We start from the raw sequence: 18,106 nt of genomic DNA, 5'->3' as shown, positions 1-18,106 counted from the left end.
GTTTCTCGTGCCTTGGCTTGTAAGCGTGTAAGCACATTCAAGGGTACCATGGACAATTGCCCATTTTGTACACTTAAGATGTTAAGAGTTATATTTTGTGAGACAAGTTGCATTGAAGTAGCTCATCTTGGGCAATCTTGGAACATGTGATCAATGCCACATTATTCACACATGGGTTGCAAAGTGTCAATGATTATGGGCATGCAAGTATTTCAAACTGTGCAATCTGCCACTTTGTGAGGTCCACGACAGTAGAAACACTGAAGTGTGATTAACTGCTGCTTCCTGAGCAATTTCTACCCTTTGGACTATTTTTGTTTGGTGCACGGGAGATGGAGGTTTTGAGTGAATTGTGGATGAAATGGGACACTTTTTAGTATCATGATTAAAGGTTTTACAATATATGCAGTACAGAAAAACAGGTGCCTTGTATGCACAATGGGGATTGGGATAGTCGTGGTGATTGCACTCAACACAAGGCATTTCGTTCCTCACTTATAGAGGCATTAAGGATGTTTGGTTTTGAAGGAGCTCATCTTCTCTTAGAGATGTCGATTGAAAGCTTTTAAGCAAGGCTACATAGAATTCAGGGAATGCCTACACAAAAAGTTAAATTCGGTTTTTTTTTTGCGAGAGCGTAAATGAAGTGTTTTACACTGTGAAGTGGAATTTATAGAAAAGTTAAATTCGATTTTATTTTTATTTTTTGCGGGGACGTGAACGAAGCGTAGGGTTTCACCTCGTGAAGTAGACTTCACAGAAAAGTTAGATTCGTTTTTTTTTTAATGAGGACATGAACGAAGTGTTTCACGTTGTGAAACCTTAGGGTTTTTTTTTAGTCTAGTGGGAAATACAACTTTTTTTTGGGGGGGGGGGGGGATATTTTTTAAATTTAAAATTAAGGAGATATGGGTATTTTTCGAAAAAGGTAAGTGGAAATTAAAAAAAGTCAACATTTTTATGACACCCCTTACACCCTTCATAAATGACTCCCAAAATGGACAATTTGACAACTCATGAGCATCTATTCATTGAATTCTCATTAGCTTTAATGAGTTATGTAAAAAAGTGATTAAAAATTAATAAAAAATTAATCTTTTTGTCTTTTATACTAATCAAGGACTCTAATTATCCATTAATCCCTAATTAATTCACACAATTGAGAACATCATTGGATAGAGTAAGGAAATGCTAATCTTTGTGCATCAACAAATGTGTAAATTAATCTAAAATAGGAGATTAATTAGACTCTTAATTTTGGTCTCCTCTTTTAAGGTAAAATTAAGCAAAGCAAGTCAATTTCCTCCAATTAATGAAGAAATTGATGTAATTAAGTGTTTTGATGCATCTAGATGCTCTCAAAATACTCAAAAACACTAATTTTGACTACTCATATAATCAATTTAGACTCCAATTAACATATTTTCTAAAGTTTTTATATCTTAAACAAGATTAATCACCCTTAATGAAAAAAACCAGTCCATTAAGAAAAATTAGTTGAATTCAAGGATTTTTTCATGGTTTTGAGAATTTTTTTGAAAGATTAAGCTACTCCTAATGCTTGCTAACACTCTAATGCAAACAATTCAAACAAAAAACATAAAATTAAGCTAAAATTAATGATTTTAGTTCTATGTTTAACACTAACTAGAGCTAACATTCACTAAGAATTGCATTCTATTACATTGTTTGATGCAATGGATGCAAACTATGTGCAAGCCCTAAGAACATAAAAAACCACATTAATAACAACAAAAACAACAAATTAAGCAAGAAGTATTCTTTACAAAAACAAAAAAGAGAGCTATTCTACACGAAATCACACACAAATCACCATCAAATCTACATCTTCTTTATGGAAAGCCATTAATCAGGACATTGGGCAATGGGTAATGCGTGGATTAGAGGAAAAACTATGGAAAAAGCCAAGGGACGGCTCCCCGACCAATGGTGCCAAAAATGTTAGGGCTCACCCTAAACCCTCTTGAAACACATCCAAAAGAGATTACCTAAACCCCCTTGAAACACATCCAAATGTTAGGGCTCACCCTAAACCCCCTGAAACACATCCAAAAGAGATTACCTAGTGAACCGCAACTGCATGAGGATTTTTCCAATGGCCGAGCTCGTAACCCTTGAGGTCTCCAAGTTCTACAACTCTTTGAGAAGCAATTCCACCATGCCTCCCGTCTCGGTGAGCGCGCTGTCACACCGCCGCGTTGCACTATAGGTACTCGTCCCTCCTCTCACCTCACTTCACTCACACACACTCACTAGCATGCATTAGGGAGAGAGATTAGCAAGAGGATTAGCAAGAGCAAGACTCAATTGCACAATGGGAGAGTATGTTGTATTATGAGAGATATTCACTTATAAACATGGTGATAAGTGTTTACACTTATGGGAGATATTCACTTATATACATGGCCATAAGTATTCACACTCACTTAAACTGTGGCCGGCCGGGCACTTTAGGCTCATAAGAGACCTAATGCTATTACAATGACTACTCTCATAATATATCCATGAAGTACATCACTTAGGACTTCATCCTAACTTGCTACCACATACTCTTGAAGAAGGAATTGCCATAAATACTATGTTACACCATTATGGGCGCCCATCCAAGTTGTAGCTTCGGACACTATTGTTTCATATCTTAAATGTATGACCCTTTGGTGTATCTATCGTGACTCCTTGATGTAAGTTAATGGTGGTAGATCTTGTTAACCCTAGGAATGGGTTAACAACATTGGGAAAATCATGCAACCAAGAAACTAATCTCTTGAATTTCTCAAGTGCCTCAATATATCAAACAAGGAAGTGAGATTCACAATCTTGTTCTGATGATTAAGTATGAGTTCCTCCATTGGACCCAGGAGTGATTCCATTCTCGCTCACCAATAGATCCCAAGTAAGTAAGCTTGTTAAAAAATAACACACACTTACTTTTTTTTAGCATGAAGCTGATGTTATTCTTAGGATTTCTACTTCAAATCCATGAAGTTTATCAAGGAGTCCATGAATATGCGAGCTATAGGATATTTATTCTTGATGATACACTGATTAAGGCCCCTATAATCCACACACAACCTAAGGGAACCATATTTATTCTTTTGAAACAATATAGGAGCTCCCCGTGGTGATATTCTAGGGTGTATAAATTCCTAGTTTAAGAGTTAATTCAGTTAATCTTTCAATTCTATTGCTTTAGGCATAGACATTTTATAGGCTTTCTTTGCCACCACTGGACTCTAGAACCCAGTTTCAAGATTAATCTCATGTTCTAATTACCATTAATATAAGGGGAGTAAGTGGTGGGTAAGGTCATCTAGAAACACATCGGCATATTCATTGAGCCACTCTAGTTCATAACCATATGAGTGAGATTCAGGTTTTGTTGAGTTTGATTGTGTAAATTCTTAACCCTTATCTCAAACCCTTCGATTAGCTTGGAAATATTTACTACCTACAAATAAGAGTGACCTTGTTTTCCTTAGAGTAGAACCTTGCAGACAAATCATTTGTAAATGTTACAATTTCTTAATTGCACAAGATATCATTGTGCTTTGCTATAGGCTGATTGATTCCCAAGATTCTATCATAAAATCTTAGAGGTAATACCCTAAATTTGTGAGAGGTTTTGCCTCCAGAAAGGGTGAATTTAGGATTACTTGTTTTCAAATGGGTTTTCTCTTCTTTTCCCACTAGCTAACTTTACTTTAAAATCACAAGCAGATTTTACCATCTTAAGATTTAACCTTTTGAGATAGAAATGAATGGGTACTTCTAGAATCAATGAGAAGGGTGAATGGGATACCTTGATAAGATCACTTAGCTTCAATCATAGATATATTCTTTTTTCATCCTTTAGCTTCAACATCAATATGAATATGGCCTTGCTAACTGCATAGGCAGCATTGCAGTTGGCCTAGGTCTTTTCATTGAATTTGAATTCCTAGAAGGGTTGGGTTTGGTATTGGCATTATGGAGATTACTAGTACATTTTCTCCACACTTAGAAGCCATATTCTCCTTCTCAAGACATTTAAAACATCTCCCTTTAGCTTGAGATCTTTCTCTAATATTTGGAGATAAATAAGAAGGCAAAGGAACTAAATCCCATGTTGCATTTACATCCAATGGTGACATCTTCTTATCCATGGCATCTTCCCATTTTTTATTTCCAAATGCTTGCTCAAAGCAAGTGGGCTCCAATTCCTGTAGTACTTTAATCATGTAAGCATAGCGACGGGCTATATATTCATTATATCTCAACCTGTCAATGGGGTATCTAACCCTTGTAGGCCTTTGTACACCTGGATCACTGCTAGGTGTCCTCAGAACATACCTAGTTCTCCTTATACGAGGAGTAACCACCACCATTGATGGAATGCCAAGATTCTCATCAAGGCTCTGCTTGGAGCCACTAGAGTTACCATCCACATATGAGTGATCAGCATGTTGTGATAGATTAGGCATAAAAGGTCGATGTACCTTTTCCTTCCCTTTATGTGATACATGTGTACTTACATCTGTCCTCCTGCTTGACCATGACTTACACTAGATCCATTGCTAGAGGACTCTCTAGGTCCAGTAAGCACCTATGACTACTGCACTCCATGTGGGACATCATCATTACTTCTTATATCTACATCTTTAGTTACCTTCATTGGTTTAAGCTCCTCATCTCATCGAAGATAATATTTCTAGTTACTTGCATCTCACGTGGTAGGATTATATCATATATAACCTTTTTGCTCCAAAGCATAACCAATTAAGATGCATTTTCTACCTTTAGATCTAACTTTGTTCTCACTTCATCAAGAACATGTATATATACAATACCTCCAAACACTTTCAAGTGAGACACATTTGGTTTTATGCCTATAAACTTCTATTATTCAAGTGTCATGCCATAAATAGCTACAATGGGTGTCCCATTTATAATGTATACAGTAGTTGTTTTACTACTGTTTCAACCCAAAAATAATTCGGCATATTCTTTTTAGACATCAAGGTATGAGCAACTTCTATAATGAGCCTATTTTTCCTTTTGGCAACAACATTTTGTTATAGATTATATCTGTATGTGAATTGTCTCTTGATTCCCTACTTTCTCAAGAAATCACTAAACTCATTAGAGAAATAATTCTTTTCAGACATCAAGGCATGAGAAACTTTAGCAATGTTCTTGCTTTTCTTTTTGACAACATTGTTTTGTTACGAAGTGTATCTACATGCGAACTGAAGTCTATGAAGGTCCAAAATATTGTTTCAAGTTTGCCAAAGTTTTAGGTTGATGGTATGCATAAAGTATGTGAAGCATGCTAGTTTAGTAAGCAGGCCAAACATGATTTTTCACATAAAAGCATGTTAGTACAAGGTCATTAGATCTTATACATTCAAATGTATGGGGACCGACCAAGATTACAACAATTATAGGCTGCAAGTATTACGTTACATTCATTGATGACCACACTAGGAAAGTGTGGTCATCAATGAAAGTGTGGGTTTACTTCATGAAGGAGAAAAGTGAAGTATTTTCTTACTTTCAGAGATTTAAGGCCTTGGTCAAGAAGGAAAAAGATATGCAAATAAAATTCTTGAGATCAGATGGTGGGGGATAATATTTCTCCAATGAGTTTAGAGATTTCTTGTGTTGAGAAATCGGGGAATCAAGAGAGATTTTACATGCAGGTACACTCCGTAATAGAATGGTGTTGCGCAAAAAGAAAAAATAGGCACATTGCAAAAGTGGCACATGCCTTGATGGTGGATGAAAAGAGTAATGCCACATTATTTATTGACAGAAGTAGTAGCACAACTGATGTGTACATTATGAATAGGATACCCACTACAACAGCAGTTGTTCATGGTATGATGCTTGAATAGAAGTTTACAGGCATAAGACCAGATGTGTCTCACTTGAAAGTGTTTGGGTGTATTATATATGTGCATGTTCTTGATGAAGTAAGAACAAAGTTGGATCCAAAGTTGGTTATACTATGGAGCAAAAACATTATAGATGCTATAGCCCTACCACTTGTGAGATGCGAGTAAGTAGAGATATTGTCTAAAGATGCGAGTAAGTAGAGATATTTTCTAAAGATGTAGATGTAAGAAGTGCTAATGTCGCACCACATGTAGAGTAGCAATCACAAGTGCTTAGTGGACCTGGAGAGTCCTCTATAGCAGTGGATCCAATGTTAGTCCATGGTAGTCCATGGTCAGGCGACAGGTTGAGGAAAGATGTAGGTACACATGGATCATGCAAAGGGAAGGAAAAGGCAGATCAACCTTTTGTGCCTAATTTGTCACTAGGTCACTCATATGTGGATGGTGATTCTAGCGGCTCTATGCAAAGTCTTTATGAGGAGCATGGCATTCCATCTGTGGTTACTCCTAGTGTAAGGAGAACCAAGGTTGTTTTGAGGACACCTTGGTAGTGATCCAAGCATACGTATGTCTATGAGGGCTAGGTGCCATATTGACAAGTTGAGATATGATGGATATGCATCCCATCATTATGCTTACATGGTTAAAGCAATATAGGAGAGCTGAAGCCCACAGACCCCCACTTGTTTTGATTAGGCACTTGGAAATAAGAAATAGGAAGATGCCATGAATGAGGAGATGGCAACATTGGTGGATGCAAATACAACATGGAAAGATGCCATGAATGAGGAGATGGCAGCATTGGATGCAAATGCAATATGTAAATTAGTGCCTTTGCCTAAGGACAAAAAGGCAATCGGATGTAAGTGGGTGTATAAAGTCAAGCATAATGTTGATGGTTCAGTGAGCAGGTATAAGGTAAGATTGGTTACCAAGGGCTATACTAAATAGACTTATGGCATTGATTATGAGGAGACATTTAGCAGCTCGGTTGCAAGAATGGAAACCATGAAAGCTGTCATTGCTATGGCTGTAGTAAAGGGTTGGTCTTTATATCAGATGGATGTAAAGAATGCCTTCTTGCATGGTGATTTGTAAGAAGAAGTATATATGATGCACAACCACCAGGTTATGAGAGTGACACACACCTAGATTTTGTGTGAAGGTTATGTAAACCCTTGTATGGCTTGAAGTAGGTACCCAGAGCATGGTCAAACAAGATCAAGGAGTATCTTGTTACCATTGGGTTTCAAATATCCAATACAAAATTTTCACTTTATGTGAAAAAGATAGATAGAGGGATCATGCTATTAGTCATCTATGTGGATGACTTGATTATATAATATCACTAGTGATAGTGATGCTGACATACATGATATCAGGAGACTTTTGAAGTAGAAGTTTGAGATGAAGGATTTGATTGAGCTGCGGTATTTCTTAGGCATAGAGGTGGTGAGATCACCTCATGGAATTTTGTTATTATAGAGGCAATATGGCTTAGACCTATTGTCCTAGTATAGTAAGCCTATTTCAGTGCCATTGGAGCATAACACAAAGATTTTTTCCTGCAGATATAGGTGAGCTATTGGAGGACCCCATTACGCACAGGCACATAGTGTGTATCTTGATTTACATGAGCATTACTAGGCTATACTTGAGCTATGTTGTTGAACTTGTGAGTCACTTTATGCAGGCCCCTAGAAAGCCACACTTGAATGCGGCTAGATAGATTCGTAGGTATATAAAGTTAACAGTTGATTATGGACTTTTCTATGAGGCTGGTATAGAGATACAACTAGTTGGGTACACATATGCTAATTGAGCTGGTAGTGTTGTTATATAGGAGATCTACTAGTGGTTTTATGTTCTCATTTGGGAGTGCTCTTGTGAGTTAAAGTAGCAAGAAGCATCCAACAGTTGTCTTGTCGAGTACATAGGCAGAGTACAAGGGTGTTTCTATGGTAGCTTGGTTTCAGAAGCTACTTGGTTATATGGGTGAGCTCATGGATAGGGTAGTTGTCATTTATTGTGACAACATAAGTAGCATACAACTAACCAATAACCCAATATACCATGCTAGAATGAAGTGCATTGAGGTGCACTATTACTTTGTGAGAGAGAAGGTTCTAGTAGGTGATGTAGATCTGGTATATGTCAGCACAGAGGATCAGGTGACTGACATCTTCATGAAGGCATTAGGCACAGAGAAGCTTCACAGGTTTAGGAGCTTACTTGGAGTGTAGTGTGTGGAGTTGAGCTCGAGGGGGAGTGTTGAGATATCAAGCTCAACTATTGCTGTGGTGGCAAATACCACTGGCATGGTTGGTGAGATTATGGTTGATATGCTGCCAGTGGATGACAGGCTGTGTGACAACCACTTTGGAGTACTAGAGTTATGGCATAGTTATAATGCCATCTCATATAGTCGGGTTCCCAGTATGGATAGACCATTGTATGTTATTGTAGGAGAGTTATTTCCCTTTATGTATGTACTCTTATCTTTTTTTTATATGTTTGTAGAGAAAAGAAGAAGATAGAAGAAAATTTAACCATCCATCTCTCTCTTGTGTGTGTGTGTTTGCTTGCAAGGAACTCAAGCTTTCCCTCTCCCCCACATTCGCTTTTTATCTTGTATATGCACATTTGTATATGCACAATCATAGAATCTATCATCATCATAGTGATAGCAACCAATACAACACCTTTGTGGATCATTCATGCCATGCTTTATATGCCTACACCTATTGTTGTGGGTTGGATTTTCTTCAGTAACAATAACTAAGTTCTTTTAACTTCTTTTGTTATGGTAACTTGAAATATCTTTTAGTCATTGCTTACAGTAGTGTAAACCTATTATAATGCCATCATATGTGAACCACTCATATACACATATAGTAACCTACAATCTCTTTAAGTCATTACTTACAGGTTTATAGTATTGTAAACCTATTATAATGCCACTATATGTGAACCACTCATATACACATACATCTATCAACACCTACAAATCTCATAATCCATTTTTTTTGCCACAACTTTACACAGAACAAGAAATTAAGCATACATAGTCAAAATTGACACTTTGTTAGAGTGCTTGGTTGTTGGTAGAAAGTTGGAAGAAAGCTCGTAGAGCTAAAATGGGCTGTGGAACATGCTTGAATTGCCCAAATTATAGTTAACAACACACAATAGGGTCTTCTTCTTCACTGAGGAGGATGCATCAATTTGAGATAGTGACTTCCTTGTCTACCTATAGCTCTCATAACTACAAAGGTGTTGCTCCAAAATCAAAGAGGGAAAGAGATAGATGTACTCTTACTCACGTACCGCTTCCTTGCTTGCCTCTTTCTTGTGCTTAAAAGTTAACAGCTTGAAAGTCAATACACCTCTTTGTAATGAGTGTGGAGTTGGACAAATATTATTCTTTGGTTTGAGGACAAAGCTAACATAATAGCAAAATGCCCTTAAAGTTTAAAAGCTTGAAAATCAATACCTCTTTATAATGGGTGTGGAGTTGATTATCTATACAAATCTTTTTCTTTGAGTACAAAGTAAAATGCAACATAAGAAGGGACTAAACTACAAGCCTTAATCTTTTGAGTGTCCAAAGAGATACGATTACTTCTATACCTCTTAATGTAGTTAAATGCTTATAAGCTATAAGCAAAGGTTCTATGTTTCTATACCTCTTAATGTAGTTAAATGCTTATAAGCTATAAGCAAAGGTTCTATATTTCTATACCTCTTAATGTCATCACATGCTTGAAATCTAAGTAAAGATTTGCTAGCAATGGATCAAATATAGAGCTAGCACTTCCAAGGAGATGACAAAGCATAGATCTAAACATGTGGGAAAAGGTGGATATCAGGAAGAGTCTATGTCTATTTGCTTCAGCAAACCTTAAGGTTAACCAATTGCCTTTTGGGCTAAAACCTATAATTCACCAAGATGGGAACCATGAGAAAGAAGTAACCATACCAAGAAGGCTTGTTAACCCTCATTATTGGACACCTCTCTAATGTTGACACCAACAATTGTCACTTCATTGGGCCATTGGCATTAGGAATGCTAATATTGTATATTTTACGTATGCAATTGTTGCTTGTCAATGAAACGCCACGAGATTAATTATTGAGATTTCATGCTTAGATTAAGTGTTTGCACAAGCCTAGGTGGCCTCGGATAGCCATGGACCTATGCCTTAAGTATGGCCGCTGGCCAAGGAGTGAATGCCTGGGGCCAAGATAAGGGACAATTTGTATTCTCACCATTCATTCTCTTATGCATAATCAATAGAGTACTCTCTTACTCTCTTGTATCTTGCTTGCCTTTGTTGATTTGAGTGTGTGTGAGAGAAAGTGAGTGTGTGAGATTGAGTGCCAGGAAGGCCGAGCTACGTTTGGAGGTGGAGGTGGGGGCAGAGTGGAGCTCGAGTGCTCATGTGATGGTGTAACCTACAAGGATCCCAAGCACAAGTATTCACGAGGTGAGTGACACATCATGCCCCTGCATTTGTGAGCTAGGTCATGAAACATAGGCTTCTTGGTTGAGCTGTTTTATGCTCCCACGTGTGGTTGGGCAAAGCCCCACGACAACGAGTGGTTGTTTCATGTGTCTTTTCCATGGCGTAAGGGCCTTCCATAAGTGGCACAGCTATTAGGGAATAGCTCGACCGTATAGCCATAGTGCATCTTGAATTCTGTGTGGTTCATTTTTGTGAAAATTCCATTTTTTGTCAAGAAAAGAACAAAAGAAAAATCTCAAATTTTATCTATTTTGTTGTATTATTTATGTTTCTTGTTGCATTTTTTTATTATATTTGTGAATCTGTGTTAGTCTTGGTTGATTTCTATAAAAACTATTTTTCAATTCTGCATTTCATGTTTTAGTTCATTTTTGCATTTTTTTTGATTTTTTACATTTTTTTAATTTTAAAAATGAAAAATAGTAAATTGGGCATGAAATTGAATTAACCGGTTTTCGGGTATAGGGGTTATCCCGATGTAAACTCCTTACATGGAGAAATTGGGATTGAAACATAAACTTGGATTTGCAAGGCAGATTAAATTTTGTGTTTTGTAGGTTTTCTATTATTTTGTGTTAGTGTAATTAATGCACATTAAGTTAGCTTAATCCCTAGATATTTTGGGCCACTAGGTGTTATACTTGATTAGCTAACCACATTTAATGCATGATGCATGCTTTTCAACAACTAGCCAAAATAGTCCAAAAGCTTGTCAATACCCATTTTTGGGTAAGTTTTGAGTGGTTGGACGCATTTAATGCACATAGACCCAAGAAAAAGATTATGGGAATACTCTTTTCCAGCGGGTAAACGTAAACCGTAAATCATAAACTAAAAACATTAAAAATAATAAAGTAAAAAGTGTAAAAATAAAAAAAAGGAAAAAGTAAAAGGGAAAAGGTATGGGGTTAAAAAAAAATTAATTTTTTTAAATGTGCATGCACAAGTTTGCCTATTATATGTTTTTGGTCGTCGCATCATTTTGGCGCACCTAATACAAAACCTAAAAAATTTACAATTTGCCACCCATGAGGGATCCAACTATAGGAAACCCTTTGGTTGGCCCAAAAAAGTGTATGCACAACCCTTTCCAAATTGTTTAGAACTGTCTGAAACCCACTTTGGACAAGTTTCTCTAACACCCAAAAAATATCGTTTAAAAATAAAATTTAAAAAAAATAAAAAATTAACCATTTAGCTCTTTTCCCTTGACCAGCCTTAATTCACATGCACCTATGATTTGGGCGTGTAATAGAGGCCTATTTAGATGATAGTGCATCTATCGAGCTAGGTGCGTAGTACCAGCCTACATTAGGCTGAGGACCTTCAGTTGAAACCCAGTTTAGCATTGTACAAGGACTTGCAATAGGGGGGGCCAGTGATACTCCATCTGATTTCAAGTCAATGGAAGGATCCCTAGTCCCAAGAAGTGATAACCCTAACCAAGCCTCACCAGTCCGGCCAAGTACTAGTGTTTTTGAGTGCATAGCTAGCTACCTCAAATGAGGTACTAGTGTTTTTGACCACATAGCTAGCTACCTCAGATGTTCAACCTTAACCGCTACCTTTGAAACAAATCTTACTACATACTGACCACATGAAGAAGGAGTTGAGGTAAACACTAGAGAGACACCTGGGGTAGTGTCATCGTTATTACAAACAGGGAGCATTCACGTTGATATCCCTCTCCATACAGCTCCTGTTGCACTTGATACAACTATGACTATTGAACCACCCCTTGGACAAGTGCTTATGCCTGATGGTATAACATTAGAAGAAGTGCAGGCAGTAGAGGCACTAATCTAGGCTGCTAGAGCAAAGGAAGAAGAGACTTGATAAGTGTCACAACAAGGATTAGGAACCCAAACAGCTCAGTATGCCCAAAACGAGTCCCAATCCAAGACTGCACAAGTACTGCTCATGTCGCAACGATCTCGACACAAGCAATAACATTGCTTATACCTTGAGGAAAGAGCTAGGATTGCAAATCTTGGATCATCTTCTCACAGATAATTGGGAGTATGACGCATCAACATAGACTCTTGTGGATTTCGGTACAGGCCAAGCTTATGGTGTTAGTTGGGAAGGGATTGTCCAATCAATATTTGGGGACACAACAGAGGAGGAATGATTGCAGGGTATCTATGATTGCATATATAAGATTATTAAACATGAAAGGATGCAAAGAGCACAAGTCGAGACATCCAAAGCAAGAATGCCCACAATGAGCGAAATGGCAACACCTCATGTGAACCTTGTGAATCCTACTTTTGTAGTATCGCTCGGTTATACCATGGACTAACCCACATCTTTTAACCCATAAGGCCATGCAAGGACTCAAGAGCATACTAGCATGAGCTTCACTATCTTAGATCCTAGAGTTTTCCCCACCTAAGAAACTACTAGTACACTGCCTGCCTCATCCAGTGGTAAGCACCAAACCACCAACTATGGCACCTATGATTGACGCATTATCACCTTTGAGCCACATACCCACAATTTCCATGGTAGCCACCACCACTTCACACATGGATCCCCCTGCGCTTGGCATATCTAGTATTGCCATTCCTAGAGCGGTCACATCTCATTCTAGTGCACCCATGAAACATCCCTTCCCTAGAGTGAGTGTGCTACCAACTCCTGCTTGTTGTTGCGAGACCAATTGCACTTAGTGCCTACATGACTAAACCACCTATTGGGATGCTAGTAGGACACATACCTTATGTAGCACATCTACCCCCGCTAGGATTTAGACCAATACCTCCTCACGTAGTGCTACGTTTTGCACCTCCACTTGCTCCTATCATTGCTCTTGTTATGCCAGCACTATCTCTATCCATAGACCCAATTGCTTTTGCACAGGCCCTGGGAAGAGCAGTAATGGAGAGCATAACGCCTATTGTGAGAGATGGTGGTTGACATAGCCATGGAAAGGCTACCCAAATAGCTAAGCTAACTCATAAATGAGAGATGGTGATCCTAGCAGACATTTGGAGGTATTTGATCAAGTGTGTGAGGCACTAGGAGAACAAAATGAGGTTTCCAAGACCAATGCCTTTAGTCTAACATTAGATGGTAAGACTGGGGATTGGTACATAACTCTCAAGAGATCAAGGAACGCTTGAACTTCACCACTCTTAGGAGATTGTTCTTGAAGCAATCTGTGTATAAAGGAGTCTTATGGGGTGTAGCTTCATAGCTACACAAAGCCGAGAGGGACGACGTGGAGTCGGTTAGAGATTTCACTAGTCGTCTCAAGCATTTGAATTCTCATTCTCTTCCACATGAACACTATTCGAATAACTAATTGTTTGTTTGATAGATTCATCCATGGGCTTAAACATGAAGCAATCTATTATGACTTAGTCATTATAGGGCTCATTACATGGGATAAAGTCACAACAAACACCATTCAACTAGAAGATAATCTGATGGGTAAAGGGAGCCAAAGTATCGGATTCTAAATCTGTTGCTTCCGGAGTTACATGATATAGCACTTCTATAGGTAAACCCCTTGCTAAATGTAACACTTTAGCAGAGATGAATTTCAAAGATTTCATGAAAGCACTCCAAGAGTGAATGAAGACTAATAGAGCTCTACAACATGTACTTATGTATCCAAGGAGAGAGCTTTAATGGTGCCGACAAGAAAATTTGACCAGTGATTATCTAGTCCTAAGGGCACGCTATAATGGAAATTGTACTTTTTGTGGACGTTATGGTCATGAGGCTTCACAATGTCATGCACGTTTGCAAACCCTTGCTAATGCTTCTAGACCTCAGTAGTTGGCGTTACTAGCTCCAACACAACCACGACCCATAATGCCTGCAACACCTCAACCCAATGCTGAGCATGCATCACAACAACCTATGGAAAGGGGGATTTACAATGCATAAAATGTGTCATTACCTCCACCAGTTTTGGGACCTTAACCTCCACCCCCAAGGATCACACCATTGAATAAAATAGGTTTCGAGGAACCTTTTAAGTGTCTAGAATACGAGGTTGACTTGGACAGTGCCTCACATGTCAATGAGGATTCCACATAGCTTTATCCAGACTACTATGTAGTCAATGCAAGAGGCAAAGTCAAATGAGTATACTAGCTAGCTGCAGTAGGAAGAGGTCGAGACATCAACTCTACTGTCAAGAGAATGCCTCTTCAATGCTATCATTGTCAAGAACCACTCCAAGTCTGCACCCATGCTCCTTCTGAGCAAACTAGAGACACTCAAACAAAAACTAAGGAGACTAAAAAGAAAAGGATGTAGATCTCAAGAAACCAAACAAAGAGAAACTTGGCTCATACCCTAACCCTTTAAAAGAATTGGAACAACTTTATTAGCTTAGGGATATGGTCACACATGCTCCACACTCCACCGATCACTCCGACCACCGATGCCCCCTGACGGCTCCGACTACCATCACCACGCCGGTGTGCTCGATCGCTCTAACCGTCGGTGCCCTTTGATGGCTCTGACCGCTATCACCACTGGTTCCCTTTGATTGCTTTAACCGCCCAGTGCCCTCCGATCGCTCCGACCACCGATGCCCTCCAACGACTCTAACCATCGTCACCTCCGACTGCTCCAACACCAGTGCCCTCTGATGGCCTCGACCGTCATCACTGTCAGTGCCTTTCGACTGCTATGATTGCCAGTGCCCTCCGACCGCTCTGACCATCGGTGCCCTCGCGATGGCTCCGACGGCCAGTTCCCTTCGATGGCTCTGACTGCTCGTCACTGTAGATGCCCTATAACACCTCCGACCACCCCGACCGTTGTCATCGTCAGTGGCCTTTGACCGCTCTGACCACTAGTGTCCTCCAATGACTCCAACTGCCATCACTTCTTGTGTGCTTCGATCACTCCAACTGTCAGTGCCCTCCGATGGCTCCGTCGACTGCCGTCCGACAGTGCCCTTTGATCGATCCAACCATCGGTGCCCACCACCGACGGCTCTGATCACCGTCACCTCCGATCGCTTGAACCGTCATGTTGAGATGTCAAGCTCAACATGAGTTGACACTCACGAGGCGCCTAGATGAGTGTTCGTCGACATTTATATCACTGGCAGGTTTGGTAGCTAGCACCAACATATCTTCGCCAAAGATTCTACAGCTAGACTACACCAACTAGTCCACATCTACCCATTCCTCTTAGCATGTTCACATTATGGACCGCTTGTATATACTCTATTATGTGTGTTAGTCACGTCATCTTTATTGTAGACCTCTTTTGTTGTGCGAAGAAGAAGAAGAATTTTCACCCTCTCACCTTGTGTGCTCTTTTCTAGGGTTTGTGTGAGTGTGTGTGTGTGTGCTTGTTGTAAGACCTCAAGCTCTCTTCTCCCTTGCATCTTTTCATGGTATTAGAGCCTAGTTCATGCTAAGGGCTGAGCAGCAAGCAAGAGAAGCACAAGAAGCGGTACAAGGGTGAGAGCTTCATCTACTCATCCCCCTTTGTGTTGGCTACTACACCCTTGTGTCGAGAGCTCTTCGAGAGGCACCGGCAAGCGAACTCTGATTGAGGAGATTTCTTCGTGGGAGGAGAGCTACAGGGCAACTATATTATTTGTTGGATGTAAATTTTTGGGCAGAAATCGCATTTCGGGCACGTTTGGACCTCTGTTTTTCAGTTCACAAGCACTACAGGTAAGGGCACTGCGCGGTAAGTTTTGATTCTCTATAGAACTCTGTTTTTGGAAGTGTAGAAGCTCAATTGGTTGTTCAAACATTGTGTGTACTGCAAAGAGGTCCCAAAGTTGCCATTGGGTGTATGTATGCAAAGTAGGGTCACTGGTTGTGACAGTTTGGGTGCAGTATAGTACCGCATGCAGAGAATACAATAGTTTTTGGTAAAATTGTGTTGTAGACAAGATGTCAAATGATGGAATAAACCAAATTGTTGCAGAGAAGCTTGACAAGAATAGCTTCTATTCTTGGAGGTTTAGATTGACAAATTTCCTGATGGAAAAAGGTTATTGGGACTACATCCGAAGGTGAACATGAGGAAGCACCAGAGATATCGAAGATTAATCCAACTACTGCAGATATAAAAGAGTTCAAGGATTGGAATCAAGGAGCAAGGAAAGTCATGTATTGGCTTTCTATCAGCATACATGACACTATGATTGGGCATATACAGGATGCCAAGTCACCTAAGGAGGCATGGGACATCTTGGTGAAGCTATATGAAACTAACACCAAGGCACGAAAGATTCAGTTGAAGAATGAGCTTCATACTATGGAGAAGAAGAATATGTCCGTGAATGATTATGCTTTGAGGATCAAGGGAATTGTGGAATCCCTTGCATCAATTGGTGTTTCTGTGGATGATGATAATAAGGTGGAAGTGTGTTTGCGTGGTCTCGGGCCACAATACAAGGCATTCAAGACGTCTATTCAGACTCGAGAGAACATTCCCAACTTCACAGATTTGGTGTCAATGTTGATCATTGAAGAGAAGAACTTGGGTGAAGATCAACAGCCTTCACAAAGCAAAAACAGTTCAGCAGGCCTTCTACACAAGTTCAGGTAGAGGACAAGGTAGAGGTCGTGGACGTGGCCAAGGTGGTGGCCAAATAGGTAATCAGAATTATGGTTAGCAGCAGCAACAGTCCAGGATTCACAACAATAACATACAGGTAGAAGAGGCCAGTTTAGAGGCAGGGGGAGTCAAAGAGGTCGTGGTAATTAGCAAAGGCATCATAATGATACATGAGGGTGTTTTTATTGTGGTAAGCTTGGATATGTACAAGCAGATTGCTATAAGAAACAAAGTGATATGCGAAATGGAAAAATACAGCAAGACAACTTTGCATCCTCTAGCAGAAATAATGAGGATAATGAGAGGTTGTTTGTTATGCAACGTGTGGTTAATGCTATGTCTGGAAATAATGTAGCAGCATGTAAAGATGATGTATGGTATAGTGATTTAGGTGCTTTGAACCACATGACAAGTTATGTGAGTGGTTCAAGGAAATGAAGAGTCTTGAAAGACCAGGCTTTGTTAAAACACGGAATGACATTGCTCATTCGATTTTGCCCATGTTGTTGGAGATGTGTCATTGTCTATGCTGGATGGTAAAGTGAAGTACCTTGAAGATGTACTTCATGTTTCAAACATTACAAAGAATCTAGTTTCTGTTAGCCAGATGATTGAATAGGGTTTGCAGGTTCGGTTTAACCCTAATGGCTATTATGTAGAAGACTTTAAAGATAAGTGCAGGTTGGTTGTAAAAGACAATAGAGTGGGCAGAATGTTTACATTGAATGTAAATATGCTTGAAGTGAGTGCTACAATGTTTATAAATTATTCAGGAGTTGTCAAATACATACATTTGGCATAAGAGAATTGGGCATGTCAATGTGCAAAGAATGAAATCTATGCAGACTAAACAAATTGTGATAGGGCTGTCTAAGTTTAAAGTTGAAGATATGCAGAAAGTTTGTAAAGTATGTCAATTTGGAAAGCAAACAAAACATGTATTTCCACATGACAGAAATGTGAGCACGAATGTACTAGATGTTGTGCATTCAGATGTATGGGGTTCTGTGAAGACTATGTCTATGGGTGGTTGTAGGTACTATATAACATTTATTGATGGCCACATGAGGAAAGTGTGGGTGTACTTCATGAAGGAGAAGAGTGAAGTGTTCACTCATTTTTAAAATTTCAGAG

The sequence above is a fragment of the Cibotium barometz genome, chromosome 36 (genome assembly GCF_041138505.1).
Source record: "Cibotium barometz isolate CiBa-2024 chromosome 36, ASM4113850v1, whole genome shotgun sequence".
Taxonomy (NCBI): Eukaryota; Viridiplantae; Streptophyta; class Polypodiopsida; order Cyatheales; family Cibotiaceae; genus Cibotium; species Cibotium barometz.
Note: the sequence above shows the minus strand (reverse complement) of the source record.